Source organism: Pongo abelii, chromosome 6, assembly GCF_028885655.2.
Source record: "Pongo abelii isolate AG06213 chromosome 6, NHGRI_mPonAbe1-v2.0_pri, whole genome shotgun sequence".
In the NCBI taxonomy this organism is placed as follows: Eukaryota; Metazoa; Chordata; class Mammalia; order Primates; family Hominidae; genus Pongo; species Pongo abelii.
In genome coordinates, this window is record NC_071991.2 from 64,285,468 (window position 1) to 64,301,965 (window position 16,498).

A 16,498-nucleotide genomic window follows, 5' to 3' on the forward strand; every position below is an offset into this window, starting at 1 on the left:
TCACTAATCCTTAGCAGCACTACAATGTAAAAAGATTTTACATTATACTGAGCAGGTCATGTTTCCTAGATGTGAAAAGCAAAAAATTATTTTTAATTATCTTAGTTAATACTAATTTTTCTATTTTTAAAAGAGATAATGTCATAATTCATGAAAAGCTACTAGCATAGTGTCTGTCACATGACTGATACCCCATAAATGTTAGATAGTATCCATTGTTGTTATTTTTCACTGTGTTTGCCTAATCTCAGAAGTATTTTTCTTTCCATCCTCTTGCATTTTTGATAGCTCAGCCTCCAAAAATCACATGCACAAATGTATGTAGTACTGATATTTGGTAAATTCTCTTCACCAAATTTTAAGTCATTACTTGAATTTGTGATGTTTGCGTCAGCTAGTTGCATAATCAATCACTCTAAATTTGCAGTTTGAGCAAACTTCATGGTTTTTTTTGTTTTTTGTTTGTTTGTTTTTTCTGCAAGCTGGCAGCCCTTTTGCTGATGCAATTCCTCTGGAAGTTTGATAGGCTTTCTGTATGTCAGATTATAGTCTACTCTATTTAACATAAGCCCAGTAGATTGTTGCAATAATGGTGCCAACTTTGTTCGCAATTCTCTGAACCCATCACTTCCTTCAATGTAAGCCTGGGGGTAATTCCCTCCCAAACTCAACGCCGGTCTAGACTTAGCCATGTAACTTACTTTGGCCAATGTGACAATAGTAAATGTAACACAAGTAGAGAGTTGAGAAGTATTTGTACTTTGGAGCTTCTCTTCTATGACTGATCTTGGAATCCCGGCGACTCCTACTGTGGGAGCAAGCCCCGACTAGCTGGCTTGATAACGAAAGACATATGGCCTGGTCTCCATGTTATCCCTCTCAACAGCCAGTCAACACCTGAGGCCAAGCCTCTTAACTAAATGTTAAAGACTACAGATTCTAGAGCGAGCCCACCCAAGACCAGCAAAAGTTCCTCTTTAATTAGCTCAGCCCAAATTTTCCAACCCACATACACAAATGATTGTTTTAAGTCACTAAATTTGGTGAATGCCTTGTTTGCAATGATAGATATTTGAGAAAGACATCGGTACCTAGAAGTGGGGCGTTTCTGCAACAGAAACCAAAAACGTGGCATTTTGGCTTTTGAATGATGTGATGTGGCTGGTCGAAGCTGGAAAAGCAGCAAAGCAACTATGAAGCCTTGAAAAATGGTAAGCACACTGTTAGCAGAGGCTGCAAAAGTAGCAAAGAAACGACTATGGCAGGCTAGAAAAATAGTTATTTGAGATTGGTAGTTGTGGAACAATTGGTAAAATGTTACCTGCGGCAACTAATGAACTTCTGGATTTGATGAATGGAGACAGCCTCACAGAAAGTTAAACTTGTTAATTGCCTTCTTTTAGCTGCCTATGATAAAGTACTAGAAAGGAGAGATGAGCTTTAAAAAATTCTGTTTATAATCAGAACTTAGGAGAAATATAGAGGGGCTGGACCATGCTGGGAAGAAAATAAATTGTTCCTTATCTCCAATCTTCCCTGTCAGTAAAAAATTGTCAAGGTAAGAAATGGCCTCAGGGTAAAGATCAAATCAAAGTGTGACTGTAAGTCCCTTTGTTAAAAACTCTGAAAAATTTAAGATTATACATAGTAGACACTCAGATAAAAATGGCTTTTAAGATTTTTAAAGATTGTTTTCCCCAGCAGGCTGACACACCAAAGTAAAAAGTCTCTCTCGGCTGGGCTCGGTGGCTCATGCCTGTAATCCCAGCACTTTGGGAGGCCCAGGCGGGTGGATCACCTGAGGTCGGGAGTTCAAGACCAGCCTGACCAACATGGAGAAACCCTGTCTCTACTAAAAATACAAAATTAGCTGGCGTGGTGGCACATGCCTATAGTGCCAGCTACTCGGGAGGCTGAGGCAGGAGAATTGCTTGAACCCAGGAGGCGGAGGTTGCGGTAAGCCGAGATTGCACCATTGCACTCCAACCTGGACAACAAGAGCGAAACTCCATCTTAAAAAAAAAAAAAAAAAAAAAAAAGTCTCTCTCAATAAAAATTATGGATGTGGCTTCTGGGGTACGGATGAACCTGAATCTGCCTTGTAGGAAGTTCTAAAAACACTGAAGTCAATTGTGCCAACAAAAGCACCACTATCTTGGACTGAAATATTCACGTCAGCTTGAAACAAAAAGAGGCTTCTGGGCTCCCAACATTCTACAGGAATGAAGGTTGAGGAAGGTATTCAGCTGCATATAGAGGCCATTTCTTATTAAAAAGGAATGACATTTCAGAGGACAGAGTCAAGAACTGTGATGCACAATGGACTACAATACTACTTCCAGAGAGTAGTAGAAAATAAGACACTGGAGAAACAGCTGCCAGAAGTGGAATCTTAGCCCAATCAAGGAAAATTTTCTCACCTTGAAGTACAAGGATCTGAAAATCTATGCCCGGCTAGGTTTCAGAATTTCTTTTTTTTTTTTTTTTTTTTTTTTTTGTGAGACGGAGTCTCGCTTTGTCGCCCAGTCTGGAGTGCAGTGGCGCCATCTTGGCTCACTGCAACCTCCGCCTCCCAGGTTCACTCTGTTTTCCTGCCTCAGCCTCCCGAGTAGCTGGGACTACAGGTGCCCGCCACCACGCCCGGCTAATTTTTTGTATTTTAGTAGAGATGGGGTTTCACTGTGTTAGCCAGGATGCTCTCGATCTCCTGACCTCATGATCTACCCACCTCAGCCTCCCAAAGTGCTAGGATTACAGGCATGAGCCACCGCACCCAGCTCAGGTTTCGGAATTTCTATGAACCAGTGATTGCTATGTGTTTCCAATTTTCCCTCCTTCCAATAGCAGTGTCTACTGCAGTTATCATGTGTTTGTCTTCTCACTGCATGACTTATCTTTTTAATGCAGCTGGATCAAGAGGATCTGCATCCAAAAAGTCACTCCCAAACATAATTATCAAACAAGAGATCCTGGACATTGAGTATGATGCTGTGATTGGATGAGATTTAGGGGGTCTTGGGAGGAAATATATTATGAATGCAGAAAGGATATAAATCATCAACACTAGAGGCCTTCTGTGATAAGACGTGGCAGTAATAGACCCTAATCATTCATGACTGCCTGTATCCATATGCTTAGTTTTTCCCCACACTCTGGACTAGACCAGATGACTTGCTTGAAACAATGAGACAATTGCAAAGTGACACCAGCAGAATCTCAAAAAGTGCTCGCACATGGGAGCTTGCCTGTTTTGGCTAATCCTAGAACCAGCATGTGAACGAGCACAGGTTAGCCTGCTGAATGATGAGAGACATGTGGCCGTCACCTTTGTTGCCCTAGCCAACCACCTCCCAGAAACGGAGCCAACTAGCTGACCAATAGCTGACCACAGTTGTATGACTGAACCTAGTCAAAAACCACCCAGTTGAGCCCACCCAAATTGCCAGCCAACAAATGGCAAGCTAAACAAGTAAACGGCTGTCATGTTAAGCCACTAAACTTGTGATGTATGGTAACATAACAAAAGACAATGTTCTCATTCCTGATCAGCAAACCACAGCACTCAGACCAAATCCAGTCTACCTCCTTGTTTTTGTACAGCCTACAAGCTATAAATGGTTTCTGTATTTGTAAACAGTTGAGGAAAAAATCAAAAGAAGAATAATATTTTGTGATATTTAAAACGTATTTGAAATTCAGATTTCAGTGTTCATAAATAAATGTTATTTGAACATAGCCACACCCATTGGTTTACATCTATGGCTGCTTTTGCACTTCAGCAGCAAAGATGGATAGTTGCAAAAGGAGTATCTTGCTTGCAAAACCTGATATATTTACTATCTGGTCCTTTACAGAAAGAGTTTGATGATCTCCCTTCTAGCTATGGTTCAGTTGTTTACATGTGGTCAAAAACAGCACAGCCAAAGTTTGGCAGGAAGAGGGAAAGAGGGTGTGCCATGTCTTGGCAGCCCAGGCACAAGGTTCAGGCCACCATCCACACTCCCCTGAAACTGCCCATATACTAACTCTGAAATTTTATCAGAAGAGCAAAGGTGTACAACCAGTCACCAAGGACTCTCCAGCAGTGACCAAAAACGTATGGAGAAGGAAGCAAGACACAAATGACCTAAGAATCTGTGTAAGGATTTTGTGTTCAGGCTGTCACTAGCTCTTTCTCCCTCCTTAAAATATTGTAGCTGTAGCAACACAAGTATTAGCAGAACTCCAGCTTTAGCAATTCAACACAGCTACCTACTACAGGGAGGAAGTCTAAGTTCCATCAAAACAAGCAAACAACTAAGGTTTCTAATCCCATTGAAAGTATTCCACAAGCATAGGCACAGTCAAAGAGAAGACAGCCGACTAGAAACAAATGACTGACAACTTTTAAGGCCTTCATTTCGTTTGTTGTTGTTGTTGTTGTTGTTGTTTGAGACAGTTTCGCTCTTATTGTCCAGGCTGGAGTACAATGGTGCAATCTCGGCTCACCGCAACCTCCGCCTCCCAGGTTCAAGTGATTCTCCTGCCTCAGCCTCACTTGTAGCTGGGACTACAGGCACACGCCACCACGCCCAGCTAATTTTTGTATTTTTAGTAGAGACAGGGTTTCACCATGTTGACCAAGATGGTCTTGATCTCTTGACCTCGTGATCCGCCCGCCTTGGCCTCCCAAAGTGCTGGGATTACAGGTGTGAGCCACCGCGTTCGGCCTCATTATTTTCATAGTAGTATCTTTGCTTATGCATTTTCCCACGTTCTCCCTTTTCTCTGAATCTCCCCCTTTTGATTGCCCTTAGAAAACAAAACTGATAGAAACTCATTAAACTTGAGTTTGACTAGCTATGAAGAAGAAAGGGAGCAGGATATTTACCACCAGGTGCTCTATGTCCCATTGTATTCACCCTGTTCTCTAACAACTCACTGTTATAGATATGGAAATAAGAGCCAACAGAAAGGACAGGCAGACATAAAATGAGAGAAAGAAAAAAGAGGAGGACGATGAGAAAGAAAGGATGAAAACTGAAAAGCAGAATCCTATTCCAACCTATTTACACAGGATCAGAAATAGTACAGAGGAATTTCAGCTACCAAAAGGAGGACAGAAGGTCAGATGCGGTGGCTCATGCCTGTAATCCCAGCACTTTGGGAGGCCAAGGCGGGCAGATCTCCTGAGGTCAGACCAGCCTGGCCAACATGGTGAAACCCTGTCTCTATGAAAAACAAAAAAAATTAGCCGGGCGTGGTGGCGCGTGCCTGTAGTCCCAGCTACTCAGGAGGCTGAGGCAGGAGAATCGCTTGAACCAGGGAGGTGGAGGCTGCAGTGAGCCAAGATGGCACCACTGCACTCCAGCACGGGCGGCAGAGGAAGACAGAAATGTCATTCTCTATATTCCCAGTTTCAGAGGATGCCTCAGATCTGAGTACAGAAAGGATGGCAACAAATTAAGACCAAAGTCACCAGGAATTTTAAAGCACATTGGTCACTTACATACCTGGAATATCTTCTAAGTTGGTAGAAAACAGCTGGAAAGAGAGTGACAAGCTTCTGATGGAAGTTGCCACAACATATGCCTTATTTTATTTTTATTATTTATTTATTTATTTATTTTTATTTTCAGTTCAGTTTTTGAGACGGAGTCTCACTCTGCCGCCCAGGCTGGAGTACAGTGGCATGATCATGGCTCACTGCAGCCTCGATCTCCTGGGCTCAAGCATCTTCCTGCCTCAGCCTCCCACGTAGCTGGGACTACAGGTGCACAACACTGCACCCAGATGTATTTTTTATTTTTATTTTTGTAGAGACTGAGTCTTGCTATGTTGCCTAGGCTGCTATCAAACTTGCAGATTCAGGTAATTCTCCCACCTCAGTCTCCCAAAGTATTGGGATTATAGGCATGAGCCACCGTGCCTGGCTTATTTTAACTTAAAGCTGTTTGCTGATTTCCAATGACAGATCAAGGTGGGATCGTGGAAGCACTCAGCCTGGGCACCTGAGACACATGAGTCGCAAATATTAAAACAATAGAAGTGAGTAAAAATCAGTCTGTTCTTTATTACCAGCATGCATGGAAAGCTCTAAGTGATATCCATGATAAGATATTCCTTTCTACCAAAGCAACTCACCCAACCCAAACACATTCTGCCTCTTAGTACTCCACTGCTTATTTTAACCAAAACTCTAAAAGATTTCCGCTCTTTCAAACCCCTGGACACTTTAAAGCCAGCTTCACACATACATTCAGAACCAAAAACAAATATAAACACTCCAAAAGCACTGAACAACTGAATTCTACATGAGGCTCTGTTGGGAGGCTAAAAGAGGAGTTACATAATGGACAACGTAACCAATCTTTTTTTTCTTTTAGGTACAATTCCCATTTTCTTTTTCTCCAGAGGATAATTTTTCATCAGTCCTTAAGGACTGAGCTCCTTACATGGGCTTTGGCGGGGGTCATGGGGCAGCACCCGCAGGTCTAAACTGGGGTGAAGGTGTTCGGTCCTTGCAGGCTTCACAAGATCGATTCCTGACTACCTTGCTGTGAATGGCACAACTCACAGTGCAGCATAACTTCCCACACAGCTTGGGAAGCACTTCGCTGTTGAAGATGCTCACTTTAGAAATGTCCCTGACAGCTGTGGCCTCTACTATGTTTCGAATGACGAACTTTTTAATAGCATTGGGCATGCATTAGGCACAATTTGTGCAGCAAATAGGCTGCACATGGCCATGGCCCTTTTGGGCACCACCATTGTTCTTTCTTTTCTTTGTCGTCTTGGAAGCGAGGACCTGAGGGAGGGAATCTTTTAAAAAACCCTTTCTCCTCTATCTCTCATCTCCTTTCTCCTTTTTTGAAATCCCTCAGGTTCTCTTCCCTTATCCTGTTACATGAATCTTTTTCCTTTTTTCTCCTCAAACTCTTAGTGTCTCTGTCCCTTTCTTCTTTGAAGAAATGTCCCAAATTTGTACCTTCACCCACTAGGCCCCTCCACAAACAAATGTAATAAAAATGTTCCTGGGATTATATGCCATTCTTAGAGAGTCTTAAAAGGCCAGGATGGAGGGAGGGTGTTTGTGAATAATTAATAATAATGTAACACATCCAGTTGATAAAATAATAAAAATGTGAGCAACTACATTGTCAGATATGTATTGGGTGAACTATAGCACTCATTTAAATATATTATAAAAAATCATCAAAGGACTAAAGTGTGAATGGAAAGTATTTTCTAAAGGCCTTTCCTTTTATTTATATTACACCTTCTACTATGAAAATAACACATATTTCAATTATGTTGGTTTAGCATTTGTGGTGTCCAATCTTATAACATCTATAATATCAAGGGAAAATTCCTGATAAATTAAAAGAAGGTTTGCATTTTGAGACTATATAGCCACCTCAGGTGCTTACCACAGAGCATGTTTTTCTATAGTATTCTTCTTTATACAAGTTGCTTATCGTGAAATTCTCCAATAGTAAAATGGAATAGGAGGCTTAAATTGCTTCAGCACAATTCAGCAAGGTTTCAATCCACTTACTGAAATGCACTTTTGCCTACAAGCACGTGCCCCTGTTTAATGATGCACTCACCATACACTGTACAGGTGAGAAGTGCTTGTACTAAAATGTTCCCTCTCTGCTTTCCCAGAGAGCAAGAATGAGAAAAATAGTGGGTTCCCTTCCTGAAAGCTACAATGACCAGGAATCTCTGCTGGATGAAGTTTAGTTTCTCCTTGCTAATGTTTCTCACAGCATCAGGCCAAAAAAAATGAAAAAGTATAATTTTTTAAAAAGTAATTTTGTCAAGATGGTTTATTTTCAAGATAGAGAGCTAAATGTCAATTTAGAATATAGAAGAAAAAGATAATCTATTAAGAAATTGCTATCCTTTGCAGTCTATGCTAAATAGAATTCTCATAAGGCACCATACATGTGTAATTATGTTATTTTAGAGTAGACTCTAACAATATCAACTTCAAGTGATCTGCCAAAAGACTGATCTAAGCCAGGACCCCATTCTGTCATCCAAGAAAGGCCTGAAACACTATGTTCCTGCTCTATAGCCCTGTCACCAATGGGCAATCAGAAATACATTATTTCCCACACAATGACAAACATGGAAGATACTCTAAAAGGTCCTTGAGCTAGGCACAGTGGTTCACGCCTGTAATCTCAGCACTTTGGGAGACCAAGGTGGGAGGATGGCTTGAATTTGAGAGTTCAAAACCAGCCTGGGCAACATGGTGAAACTGTCTCTACAAAAAATTAAAAATCAGCCTGGTGTTGTGGTGCATGCCTGTAGTAGTTCCAGCTACTCAGGTGGCTGAGGCAAGAAGATCACTTGAGCTTGGGACGTTGAGGCTGCAGTGAGCTGTGATTGTACCACTCTAACCAGGCCTGGGCAACAGAGTGAGACCCTGTCTCAAAAAAAAAAAAAAAAAAAAAATTCTTGATATTCTAGAATTTTGGTCTCCCAAGTTTTTAGATAATACATTCCATTAGTAAAAAATGTCCAAGTATGAACTGCAAGTAGTTGTAAATTTTTCATTTTAAAATCGTAGGCCAGGCACAGTGGCACACGCCTGCAATCCCAGCAACTTGGGAGGCCAAGGCACGTGGATCACCTGAGGTCAGGAATTCGAGACCAGCCTGACTGACATGGAGAAATCCCGTCTCTACTAAGAATACAAAAATTAGCCAGGCATGGTGGCACATGCCTGCAATCCCAGCTACTCAGGAGGCTGAGACAGGAGAATCGCTTGAACCCGGGAGGCGGAAGTTGCGGTGAGCCAAGATAGCGCCATTGCACTCCAGCCTGGGCAACAAGAGTAAAACTCTGTCTCAAAAAATAAATAAATAAATAATAAAATTATATACATGTGCTGTCATATTAGGTATATCTAAAATAAAAAAGAAAATTTACCAAATAAAATAATAAAGCATACAGTATTTTATTAGGTGATAGTATTTTTAAAAACACAACTCTTGGCCAGGCACAGTGGCTCACACCTGTAATCTCAGCACTTAGGGAGGCTGAGGTGGGCGGATTGCCTGAGGTCAGAAGTTTGAGACCAGCCTGGCCAACATGACGAAACCTCATCTCTACTAAAAACACAAAAAGTAGCCAGGCGTGGTGACGGGCGCCTGTAATCCCAGCTACTTGGGAGGCTGAGGCAGGAGAATCGCTTGAACCAGGGAGGCGGAGGTTGTAGTGAGCCGAGATCGCACCACTGCACTCCAGCCTGGGTGACAGAGCGACACTTCGTCTCAAAAAATAAAAAATAAAAAATAACTCTCATTAAAAATACAATATTAATGGCCGGGCATGGTGGCTCACGCCTATAATCCCAGCACTTTGGGAGGCCGAGGCGGGTGAATCACCTCAGGTCGGGAGTTTGGGACCAGCCTGACCAACATGGAAAGACCCCGTCTCTACTAAAAATACGAAAAAATTAGCCGGGAATGGTGGCACATGCCTGTAATCCCAGCTACTCTGGAGGCTGAGGCAGGAGAATTGCCTGAACTCGGAAGGGGGCTCAGTGAGCTGAGATCGCGCCACTGCACTGCAGCCTGAGCAACAAGAGTGAAACTCTGCCTCAAAAGAAAAAAAAATACAATATTAATTAAATTAATACAATAATATGTTTGAATAGTTTCACAAATTTTGGTTTAACACCTTGTGACAGGATTTGAAGTTCTGCTTCTAAGTTCAGTTTCTTTTGCTATGATTTTTTAATGATAGGTGAAAAAAATTTCTCATAAATATATATAAATCCCAAATGGAAGAACTGCATCATTTGGCTGTGCTTACTAAATCACGATGCAGTTTTTTTTTGTTGTTTTTTTTTTGAGACATGGTCTCGCTCAGACTAGAGTGCAGTGGCACAATCATGGCTCACTACAGCCTTGACCTCTGGGCTCAAGCCATCCTGCTACCTCAGCCTCCCAAGTAGCTCAGACCACAGGTGTGTGCCCTGATGCAGGGCTAATTTTTAAAATCTTTCATAGAGACAGGGTCTCCCCATATTGCCCAGGCTGGTCTCAAACTCCTGGGCTCATGGGATCCTCCCACTTCAGCCTCCCAAAGTGTTGAGATTACAGGTGTGAACCATCTGCCCGACCGTGATGCTCATATTTTAATCCCTCACCCAAATATGATGATTTTTGGTGAAATTCAGCCAGTAAATTTCCATTTTCTCTAATGTCCAATCATTGTTGCAAACTAATCATAAATGTGTTCAAACACATAAAAATTACTAACTTGGAAGAAATGAAAAAATATTTTTAAGTTCTGGTTCAAAATTTATTTTTTTTAATTTATGGTTCAAAATTTTTGAAGTGTGCCAAAATAAGCAATTTCTTATGTAACACATCATTTTCTGCAAAATCATATAACAATGGAAACATTTCCCATCATTTATTTTTAAATGCTCCTTAACAAAAAAAGAAAAAAAAGAAACATTCTCACTTACTGTGAAAACTGCTGCTATTTTGTGGGTACAAAGGAAGTGAGCAAGTATGTGTGTGTACATGCCTATGTTAATTTTCTACTGGGTAGCATTCTACTCACAGCTACTTATCACACAGAAAGGTCAGCCTACTTGGAAACTTGTATTTTGTAAAAGCAATGTGAACTATTTGTCTTTAAATTTGACAATTCCAAATGTTTTGTCTCAAAGTAACCACTGAACTGTAAGTAAGGCATAAGAGATTTTCATGGTCAACCCCCCATCTTATGACTAAACACTGAGAAGATTCTATAATATAACATATTCTATAGTATAATCCATAGATTCACTTAGGATAGACACATGTAAGCTAGGTGGCTCTGAAAGGAATGAAAGGAGAGAATGTCCACTCCTCTTTACGTTAGACAGTCCCTTCTATTTGAAGGATAACATGCTGAAAAAATCACATGAGCACCTAATACACAGGGTATCAATCATAGTCAAGCATAATTTCTTTATAATTTTTTTAGACCAAAGAAATACAGAAACAGAAATTCTAATATTTTCTTCATACTTGACAATAAATTTCTTGAATAATCCCTGGGAGTACTTCAGAGTAATGGTCCTGAGTGTGGTTCTGAAAATACTACCTGGCATTGAATTATTCCAGGACCTTGTTAAACTAGCAGATTCCCAAGCCTCATCCAAACCTATTGAGTCAGAATCTCTGCAAGAGGTGCCAAGATCTCAGCATTAGTAACAAGCAGGTCATGTCAGTTATTTACCACTGCATAAACAACCATTCCAAAATGTAATGGCTCAAAATAATGACTGGTTTTTTTTCTTGCAATTCTGTGGATTGGCTAGACTTGTGCTCCACAGTGATATCAGCTGACTTCACTTAGATGGCTGCATTCTGCTGGGAGCTCTACTGGACGGAATTATCCAAGAGGGTCTCACTCATGGCACTTGGTGCTGACCATCAGTGGGGCACCAAAGTCCTCTTCCATGGGGAATCTCTCTCTCTCCTCTAGTCCCTCCCCATTCAGTAGTCTACTCTGTGCTTCTTCACATGGAAGCTGATTTCCAAGATCATAGACATGAAAATTGCCAGGTCTCGGCCGGGCGCAGTGGCTCACGCCTGTAATCCCAGCACTTTGGGAGGCCGAGGCGGGCGGATCACGAGGTCAGGAGATAGAGACCATCCTGGCTAACACGGTGAAGCCCTGTCTCTACTAAAAACACAAAAAATTAGCCGGGCGCGGTGGCGGGCGCCTGTAGTCCCAGCTACTCGAGAGGCTGAGGCAGGAGAATGGCATGAATCCGGGAGACGGAGGTTGCAGTGCGTCGAGATCATGCCACTGCACTCCAGCCTGGGCGACAGAGCGAGACTCCATCTCAAAAAAAAAAAGAAAAGAAAATTGCCAGGTTTCTTCAGAGCTAGTCTCAGAACTGACTCAGAGACTCTTCTGCTCCTTTCTGTTGATCAAAGCAAGTCATGTGACCTGACCAGATTCAAGGAAAGGGAAACAAGACTCTACCTTTTGATGGAATGGGCACCATGAATGTACAGGGTTAGGAAGAGCTGTTAGTAGCCATCATTGGAGACTAGTACTACACAGATGATAAAATTTGAGAACAGCTATTTTAAAGTGATAAATCCAATAAAGACTGTTGAATTTAACATAAGAGCAGTTTTTAGTATTCTTAATGAGTTTTTGCATCAAACTAACTGTTACTAATAAGAGTAACAACCCTAGACTGAAATATATGTACACACAATGTAGAATGCTTTAGAAGAGTGGTTTCTTTCTCATAATGCTAAATTGTATTATAGTAATTAATTTTTAGTTTTTTAATCATTCATTCCTGAGACATTGGTTTCATCTTTGCAAAATATAAAATTGTAAATAAATAGAGTATTTGGATTTAAAAAGTGTTAATGAAAGAAAATATCAAAACTGTTTCAATATCATGGTTTTATCTTAATCAAACCAGCCACGTGTATTGAGGAAGCTGGCAGGAGCTGCTCTCAGTAAGACCCTACCATTTAAGGCCTTCTACCTATCATGAGATTAATCCCTTCAGTTGGTTTGTTTTGGTTTTTTGGGTTTTTTAGAATGAGAACAAAAAGGACCACAGAGAACTTTCCAAATCAATGAGAGTTAACCCAGCTTTCAAATACAGGAAATATTGGCTGTAAGGATATCAGGCAGTTTCCATCAGAGATCTTGAGACCCACGGCTTAAAGGAATGTATTATTTTTCTAAATCCTGAATTTGAATCATGTAGTTACAAAGAGCAGTGTTAAGGGCTGAGCATGGCTGGCTGTCCAGCATCTGCTTTTAATTCAGCTTTGCTGCACTCTACTTCTCACGACTAAATTTTATAGGAAGGAATTAAATGCTTTAGATCAGAGGTCAAAAGCTAAAGACCCACAGGCCAGATACAATGACAGATGTATTTAATTTGGCCTGGATGTTTTTTAAAAATTGAAATTAGTTGTCATCATTAAAGAAAAAAAAACAATACTTCAAACTTCTCAAAAAATAAAATCAGGAACACTTAATACTGAATTTGCATTCCCCTATGACATCACAGGACTAAAGCTGATTATGAGCTGGCCCCTGAAGATAGGTCATGTGCTTTCCAGTGAACCATAGTCCTCACTCTTCTCTGTTGTCTTCCTCTAGAATTACACCATTTACATTCTCTACATGACGTTTGGAAGTACTAGATTTTTAGTTTTTTTGCAGCCAAAGCACTATTTAGAAATTCAGGGATTTGAAAAGTGACTAAAAGATTCATTTGTAAATATTTATAAATATCACAGTTCTACTCTATTTCAGGCTAAACTTCCCTGATATATATCCTAGCACATATTTTGATATACCTTGCCTGCACTGCAAATTGAAACCCATTTTTATTTCTTTTTAAAGAAATAAAGTCATTTTTAAAAGCTGTCATACATTAAGAAGAATAATAGAATTTCTAAGAAAAAATCAAACTAATGAAATTTTTTATGTAGAATCATATTTTGGGTTTGTTTTCCCAGTTGAGAGAAAAAGGGGGTGGGGAAAAATACTCTGAAATAACACAAAGAGCAAAATATTGATGCAGCAAAATTTGTTAAATTTTTTTTCTATCACACAGCTATCCTACTTAAGGGCTGCTATCATCATCACAAAATCTAAAACAAAACACAGGAATTTGTCCGCTTCTTGATATAGCACTGTCATTAATATAATTTCCGTGCTTACTAAAACTGTCCTACCAATACACAATTAATATTTTTATGTAAAGGATAGTAAGAGTACCAAAAGAGCACTCAAACTGGGGTAACCAGAAGACACGTGGATGCAAATTCCAGCTCTACCAGTTACTCTCAGCAGATTTTGGGCAAGTCAATTTACCTCCATATACCAGTGACATGATACAGTTGAGACTCAATATTTAACATCCAACTAATTCTTATCTTGTAAGATTTTAAAATTTATTATTCTAAGAAACTTTCTCCCAATCTGACTTGTGTGTGACTCTCTCAGAGTTTTACTATAACACCTTTAAGGAACTGAATTTAGTTACTGATCTACTTCGACTTCCTCAAAAGAGAGCTCCCCATGTAAGTTAGTGTTTGTATTAGAATGGGGCACAATATTTTAAAGATATGGCATTGGGGAGCACAGCATTGGCATTAAAATAAAATAACATTAAGCTCTAATATGAGATTTGAAAAACACAGTCTGGGCAGAGGGTCCAGTGAATCTTAGCAGGAATAACCAGTCTTCAGCATTATCAGCTTAGTGCTGACTGAAGTCATTTGGCTACATGTGATTTTTACACATCTGTTAACTAAATCAGAGCTCCAAATGAAAAATCTGGCACATAGAAACATTATGGGGATTTGTGAGTCCCCCTGGAGAATTTTGGGTCCATAAACCAATGAATAGATTACTATGATACATAAATAGAATATTTTCATCTGTGACAGACATAATCTCGCCCTGGTACTCTTTGTGTCATGTTGCAGAAAACTATACTCACTGTCCTCAGACCTGCTTTAGACGCCCATGCTAAAAGATGAGTGACAACATTAAATATGGAAAACATCGGACGGGCGTGGTGGCTCGCGCCTGTAATCCCAGCACTTTGGGAGGCCGAGGCGGGCGGATCATGAGGTCAGGAGATCCAGACCATCCTGGCTAACACGGTGAAACCCCGTCTCTACTAAAAATACAAAAAATTAGCCGGGCGCGGTGGCGGGCGCCTGTAGTCCCAGCTGCTCGGGAGGCTGAGGCAGGAGAATGGCGTGAACCCGGGAGGCGGAGCTTGCAGTGAGCTGAGATCGCGCTCCAGCCTGGGTGACAGAGCAAAACTCCGTCTCAAAAAAATAAAGAAAGAAAGAAAAGAAAAGAAAACACCTAAGGTTAAAGAACGGAACCACTTTTGGGAAGACCTAAATGCAATCTCTGTCAGTACCACTAACTGTGTCCTCTGAGTTAGCCCACTAACTCCAGTCCTAATATAAGTACATTACAAATCACTTCAACAGTCAAGACCTCATTCATCGTCCAGCAAACCTGTGCCATAAAAGGTTTTACTAGTACAAAAACTGAGGCTCACTGTGTTTGTAACTTACCTAAAGTCACATAGGTGATAAAGGTGTCCCTGAATCCAAATCCACGTATTCTTTCTATTGAGACAGGCAGGTGGGAAGGGCTCCCTGGCAAAACCCCAATCGGCCAGTGCACTGGGAGGAGGGCGCACTGGGATGGAGCCACAGAAGTTCGCGCGTTTGCGGCGGGAGGAGCCTGGCCCCTCCTCTTCCTGGGTGGAACCTGGGATTCAATCTGTGAGGCGGGAAGCCCAGTGGCAGGAAGCACACTCTCTCGCTTTGCTAAGAGTCTCTGTTTCCCCGTTTCTTCCATTTCACCCAATAAACCCTGCCCTCCTCTCGCTTCAAATTGTGAGCCTAATTTTCGAGGCCATGTGATAAGGAACCCTGTCTTTAGCTGAACTAAGGAAAAAGTCCCACAACACTATCATGCCATAAAATGTCTTTAATCTATAAAATTAGAATATAGCAAGTCCTTATTGAGTCATGAATTTCATTTATTTATTCAAAAAATATGCTTATAACTTGAATGACTCAAAACATGGGTATATAAAAAAGAGGAATTTACATGTCTCTAGAAGAAAAAGAAGAGACTGCAAGGGTAATATTTAGTGTCCTTTTGAAAGTACATTAGTGCCAGGCACTACAGAAGTCTTCCTGAAGGTGGTAGTACAGGCAAAGCATGCACTTCAAGCTTTGGGAACAATTTTTAGAAAAATTTTTGAGGTCTTTATAAAAATTGTCAAGGAACTGTTAACATAATGACAGTAACATATACAAATGTCTGGAACACTATCCCATATTTTAAATCTATTTTTTGATATAGATCTATTTGGAAATATTATGTCAGCCTTTCAAGAAGTATATAATTTTGAGATTGAATAAAATCAGGCTGTCTCCATGTTTACTTGAATTAATGAGATGTTTGATGTTGTCCATCTTCTCCCTTGTTGTCCAAACCCTAGTCAGTGCTCTGACTTGAAAGCCAAGTTCTCTGTGTCTGTAACCGAAGAGAAAAGCTCATCACCCTGGTTAGACAAAGTTCACGGCAGCCACAGCCTTCTGAAATGCCACACTGCCTCCATCAGTGTTCCTTCTTGTGTTCTCTTTGTGAAGAGTATGTTTGGAGTTCCTGCAGTTTTTGGTCATCAGTGAATGACGATATATCTTTAGGAAGTCTCTGTAAGGGTACCCAGGGCTCCCTGAAGATATGTAAAGTCTCTGCACAAGTTTGAGCATTCTTAAGGAGCAAATTACTAGTATTTTGTATTTTTACATTTGTACAATGAGAAAACTTTCTATAGATTTGATATTCTTTCCTGGAAATACTTCCACAAGAAAACAGTATATGGAAAACCCATTTTTAAGGCAAGTTTATGTTTTTACATTAAACAACAATTGAAAATAAAATATTTCCATTGGAATATTGGGATCTT

General features: G+C 40.5%; 1 long non-coding RNA gene across 9 annotated transcripts in view; it reads right to left on the bottom strand.

Annotated features, from left to right (window-relative positions):
• LOC112134369 (uncharacterized) overlaps nt 1-15,278 on the bottom strand; it is a 305,398-nt gene extending 290,120 nt beyond the window's left edge. For 3 of the 9 annotated variants that reach the window (XR_008526999.2, XR_008526997.1, XR_002915799.3), the window contains exon 1: nt 15,087-15,274. This is a non-coding gene — a long non-coding RNA (uncharacterized LOC112134369). Of the gene's footprint in view, nt 1-15,086 lie in introns of all 9 variants that reach the window. The other 6 variants (XR_008526996.2, XR_008527002.2, XR_008527004.2 and 3 more) reach the window with 4 other exon arrangements.
• Nucleotides 15,279-16,498: the final 1,220 nt, after the last annotated feature.